The sequence below is a fragment of the Anas acuta genome, chromosome 10, assembly GCF_963932015.1.
Source record: "Anas acuta chromosome 10, bAnaAcu1.1, whole genome shotgun sequence".
Classification (NCBI taxonomy): domain Eukaryota; kingdom Metazoa; phylum Chordata; class Aves; order Anseriformes; family Anatidae; genus Anas; species Anas acuta.
In genome coordinates, this window is record NC_088988.1 from 20116509 (window position 1) to 20122508 (window position 6000).

At 36.0% G+C, this 6000-nt stretch overlaps 1 protein-coding gene across 17 annotated transcripts in view; it reads left to right on the top strand.

Annotated features, from left to right (window-relative positions):
* ZNF536 (zinc finger protein 536) overlaps window positions 1-6000 on the top strand; it is a 350225-nt gene that overhangs the window by 103989 nt on the left and 240236 nt on the right. For all 17 annotated transcript variants that reach the window (XM_068693342.1, XM_068693352.1, XM_068693349.1 and 14 more), the window contains one exon: window positions 27-148. The gene's annotated coding sequence lies outside the window, so the exon portion shown is untranslated. The remainder of the gene's footprint in view (window positions 1-26; window positions 149-6000) is intronic.

Consider the following 6000-nt stretch of genomic DNA (forward strand, 5'->3'; position numbering starts at 1 on the left):
GCTCTCTTTTTCACTTTGTTTTGCAGATGGGGAAACTCAGGCAAAGAGGTTAAAGGACCTCTCCCATCACACAGTGTGTGTTGATGTCTGTTCCTGCTCCCTAGACATGTGCACAGACTACTAGACTTCACTGCTCTGGCTGCAGCAGGTAAGATGGATTGTACATACAATGTGATTAATTCTTTAATTGACCTTAATATTTCCCGGAAAGGTGAAAGATCCCAAATACATGAATATAAGATCTCTATTCCAGTTGAATCCCTGAAAATCATGTGGATTATTCCCTGTAGCAGAGAGAGAAAAAGCATAGATGCAATGGTGTATGCCAACTAATACCTAAAATGTATTTGAATGAAACAAACACCCTTTTTTCTGAGGGTAGTTAGACCACTGGTGTTGCGGGATAAGGGTCTTTTTTTCCACCCTCAAATAATGCTCCTTAAGGGAAGAATGGCAAATCTGTGTGATTTAAGATGCATTTTTGTCTGTTTGGTTTTGGAAAGACTGTGATGGCAGACAAGAACATGGATATTGAGAGTATGTTTGGATAGTGGGAATGCAGTGTAGACATACAGAGAGATTTTACTCCACAACACTGAAAGCAAAAACTTCTTCATTGTGGTTAAGGTTTTACATGAGTAAGGATTATAAGATTTTATCCAGTGTGAGTACAGAACCATATAAAGAAGGCCCTTAGATGTAAGTGAGAAGGGCACTAGTGCAATTCTATGGCAAGGTTACTGCATCACTTTCTGGGGCTTGGATCCCATCACCCTTTCTCATGAAGTGGAATGCCCTTCTTGTAAAGATATTTTACCCATGAATTTGTCTGGATTAATTTAAGAACTGTCATCAAAGCTGTGTGCCAGATCTCTACTTGGTGCAAGAATCACACCGGGGGTAGAGTCAAAATCCCTCTGTGTGTTGACAATCTGCTTACTTTTCTTTCGCACACATGGAGTTGAAGATGGAGATTTGTAGACCAGTAGAGAACAAAAAGATTGTTGCCTTTGAAGAGATTCCTTTCTGCCTCTTTACTTCATCAAGAGTAAAATTCTCTATTAGCTGGTAGTTAGGTATGTGGGAGGAGGTGTGGACAAATATAGTTTGGCCATAGGTGCCTCAGTGGAAGTGCATTCTCACAAGAGCCTCTCTTGGAAGAAACCGATGAATGGTGACTGGAGTCCTAGCATCTGATTCTGTGAGGAGACAAATTTATTTCCCTAGATTGTGATCCTTGAGTAGCAAGTGACAAGGTCCCAGAAATAAGGTGGGGCTTGGTAAAATCTGATGATAGCTGTCCAATAAGTAATTAGGTATATTAAAGAAGGAATGATGACCTCTAATATTAATGTTATTTCTGGAAAGTTCCCACATGAACTCACTTTATTAAGTTGCAGCTTTTTTACACTATATTTCACGTATATTCTTTCTTCCCACATGTTTGGGAGAATACAACCCAAACACTGTTACTATTCTGTAGCCATGCAGTTTGGCTGTATTCATGTGAAGAGACTGACTGAAGGAGGTTTATTTTGGAAACTGTATTTCTGTATAGTGCATAAATGCACTCACATGCTCCTAGTTAAGTGTGCTGAAGTACTTTGCTGTATATAAGGTTCTTCAGTTTTTCCTGTATGATGTAAACTGACTTCTTATGAAAGCATAACTGTATTTTCGCTTTTAGAAGAATGCAGTCTAGCTAGGTACTGAACAGTTGGGTGGTTCATTATGCTTTGTTTAAATACTTAACTATGCAATTCTGCATTTAAGACATTTTTTTTTCTGTACTTTGTGGCTTTCCCTTCTCTCAGTGTTCAGTGAAAAGAATGTCCAGAATTTCAGAATAATTGTTCTCTCATATCTGGGTAAGGATGCATGCAAAGTAAGTCTGCGTGTGTTCCCTCCTTTGGTATGCAATCTACAGTCTATATTTAACTCTGTACATATACAGTGCAAAGAATCACAGCATAGCAGTTGTTTGGTGGTGACAATGTAGGTATACAGTCTCAAAAGAACTTAAGATAATTGCTTAAATGACATCTCCTGCAAAAACCTAATCTTCCTGTGAAGGTTCCCCTTGCAAAAGGCAACATGAGCATTTTTATGTTCTCTGTTTTCTGCTGCCATGCACTTAATTCTGTTCAAACTGTATCGAGAAGACTTGAGAAAAAAATCAACCATTAAAGACTTGCTCTTTGTTTTTTCAATCTGTGACCCCAGCAATCTCTTTAGCAAGCCATGGTTCAGTAAACTGGCACACAGCAGTAGTTCTACAGTGGAAAAATCATAAAACAGATGGAAGCTTTACATTTTTGTTTAGTTTTTAAGAGCAGTTTTTATAACATCGCTTAAAATCATTCTGATGCATCATACTGTTTACACTTAAAGCTTTGTAGCTAAGATGTTTACACTATAGAGAATGTTTTAAGATATTTTATAGTTATGATATTTAGATAATTGGCAAGAAAAAAGATAGTTTGTTGAGATTACAGTGATGTTGGTAACCGTGAAGTAACTTATGAGTCTCAATAAATATGTCCAGTTCGGTGGAAAGTACAAACTCAGTTAAAACAAAACAATACAAGAGGGAATACTTTTTTAGTGAAATCATTTCCTTTTCTTAATCAAAAGATGACAGCCACAGCCTTCGAACTCCCATCTGTAATGCACCACTCCACGTATCTGCATACATAGCCTCTCTTTTTATGATTGATACAGTTATATCAAATCAGTCAATTAATATTCGGCATAAGTTCAGTCAAATTATATACAAAAGTTAATAAAGTTCACTTTCCATGCAGAAGTGGAAGTGATCTAACATGAATCCCGCTCGCTGTCTCTTCATACTCCATTTTAAAGGCAAATACATGTAGACGTTTGCATGTAGAAGAATTTCTTCAGAGCACAGTTTTGGAATATTTAAAAAAAATAAAAAAAAAGTCTCCCAAAATGCATTAATCAAAAACAATTACTCCTTTTAACTTTTGTAGCTGCTCAGAAGTGAAGTATGAAATAGTCTGTGTGTGGGCCACAAATGTTGGGAATGCAAACATTTCACAATAAACATGTTTAAATGAAAGTACTTGGCTAGATATACTGGAAGATAGTACATGTTGGGTTAATTAATGCATACTCCATAAAAATAAACCTCACTTTCAAGATCTGACCAATAAAAATCATTAGTATATTTGGATCAGATGTGCTGATGGATGATTTTTATGTATACATTGAAGTTTTGGAAAGCGAATTGTCCTTGAAAAACCTAAAAACAGATTTCAATTTAAAGTCAGAACAACCCATTACAACTACTCGTTGTGTTTTCCTATAGTGATATGATGAATTATTTCAGTTTTAGCTTCTATACCTTCAATTGATTTACTATCGATGAGCTTAGATTTATCATTTTAAATGCACGAATCACAGCTACACAGCAAGAAACTGTTCAATTTCATAGAACTTGTTTGCCTCTAGAATGCAGTATCTGATTCTAGGCATAATCAAATTACTTTACCATTTTATTTTTCTTCAAAAAAACCTTCCTGATCTGAAATTGAATCATTTGAGTACATTCAAAAAATAATATTTTATTTCAAAAATAAAATAAAATAAAATAAAATAAAATAAAATAAAATAAAATAAAATAAAATAAAATAAAATAAAATAAAATAAAATAAAAATAAAATAATCTTATCATCATCTGAGGGAAATCATACATATACACAAATATGCGAACTGGCTTTGCATTGTATTGTGCTGCTGAGCCAGTGAGAAATACTGAAGAAAATTTTCAGTCTTTCATGTTGATTAGTGTCTTTCTCCAAACCTGGTCTCATTAAAGACAAAGTGGTGATTGGTGTTTGACAGATGACAGAATGCAACCCAGCTAATTTAATAGATCTGTAGTTGCTTTGTAGGAAAGGTCCATTCTGCACCCCTTAGCCTAGGTGTCTATATTTGAGTAGAATTAAGTGGAATTTACTTAGAGACTATTTTTTAAAAGTGAGATGGATGTATTTCACTTTTTAGTCCTTTATCTGTAAGATACACAAAATCAGATATTTGATAGGCCAAGCCTCAAAATGAAGCATAATAGGAACAGGACAAATTTTTGATTTGCAGTTGAAATATAAGTAAAATCTTTTTCCTATGGTTATTATCAGTAAAAGTTTTGTTAATTGTAACAGCAGCAGTAGGTATAAGAGCATCTGTGCAGAAAAAATCTTTGTATCTTTGTCGTCATATTGACTTCATTAAAGATCAGAGACCCATTATTGCAATTTTATTGTATTTATTCTGTAGCATACACAAAGTCACTACTCTTGCACGCAAGAAGAACCACTTTACTCAAAAGCCTTCATCCAATGTTATCCTGATCCACCAGTTTAAAAAGCTTTAGGTGTTCTGAATTGTAATTTGTCCATTAGTTACCTAGTTTCCTATGAGCGTTATAGAGGTTTTAGAGGTGAGGTGAGGTGATAATCCTCTGTTCAAGTTGGGTAGGATTCTGTGGAAAGTAGGCTGTACAGGAGATGGCTGCAGAAGTACAATAGTCAAGAACATTGATGCTAATGGCATGGGTGAAAATAGCTGTCTGATGAGCAGATAAGTAAGGAAAGGCTCTGCGAATGTGCTAGTAGACAAAGACAGGAATGTGGATGTGGCACAGATGAAGAGGGAAGAACTGGTAAGAGAGAGGCAGTTGACAAGTTTCTGGTATTGACAGGAAACACAATCTGCACAGCTGTATCTGTGGCTAACTGAAAACTGACATGATGTTTTTCAGATGATGATATATATCAAACTCCTCTTTAAAGAGTGAATAAATGTTTTACCAAAATGGAGAACAAAAAGGCTTAAAGGTGTTTTAATAAACTTAGAAAACTATTTTGAAGCAGTGACTTAGAAGGCAGATACTTCTCATGCCTAGAAATTTAGTTATATGAAGGGAGCTGCCACTGCTAATGGAAGTAAATAGTAGTCAGGAGGCTGTGGCTTGTATTTAAAATACCATGAAATAACATCTAGGTAGAGTATACCCTTCTAATTCTTATCTAAGTAGAAGGGCTTGCAGACTGTTTGTTGGCCTGCCTGCTTTTATGTAACATTTTTTGTAGACAGGACTTTTCTGGAGTCATCATTCTTGCTGCATTTGGTCTAGCTTACCAAGACAAAGTTTAAATACATTAACTTGGGAACTCCTGACAAATGCGGTATCCTGGAAGTCAGTGCATGACATTTATCATACTGTGATCCACCATCCTCTACAGCATTGCTGCAAATAACTTCTTTACAGAAAGGGTTGTTAGGCATTGGAACAGGCTGCCCAGGGAAGTGGTGGAGTCACCATCCCTGGAAGTCTTTAAAAGACGTTTAGATGTAGAGCTTAGGGATATGGTTTAGTGGGGACTGTTAGCGTTAGGTCAGAGGTTGGACTCGATGATCTTGAGGTCTCTTCCAACCTAGAAATTCTGTGTGTGATTCTGTCTGTGTGTGAAATGCCTTAGCCAGCTCTTTATTTAAAGCAGTTGGGATACTCTTCTAGTAAGTTCTGAGTCACAAGCAATTCTCAAGTCTCGGTTGGCACAGAGTAGTCCCAGGATTTAGGACTAGCAAAATGACTTAAGTACTAAATCCCTACCTTTCCCCTCTAGTCTTGTTCCAAGCTTAGCTGATTACAGGACCAAACTTACAGATTTCCAGCTAATGAAGATGATACATGAGGAAGCTGTTTGTATAGCTTGATTTTTATTGATGAAATAAACAATGTGTTTCACTTATAAAGAAGAATTACATCTCACCATTCTAGCTACAAATATTGCCGTTTTAAACTAAAAGTACGAAGTTTTTCAGCCCCAGAGGATGAGACTATTAGTGACAATGCAACCAACTAGTTGGTTAGATAGTTAGGCCACAGGAACTACTTAAGTTCAAGGCAAATAATGGTAATTCCTATTGTTCTTGTGTAATTGTTGTAGATTTTGAACTGGATGGTTACAC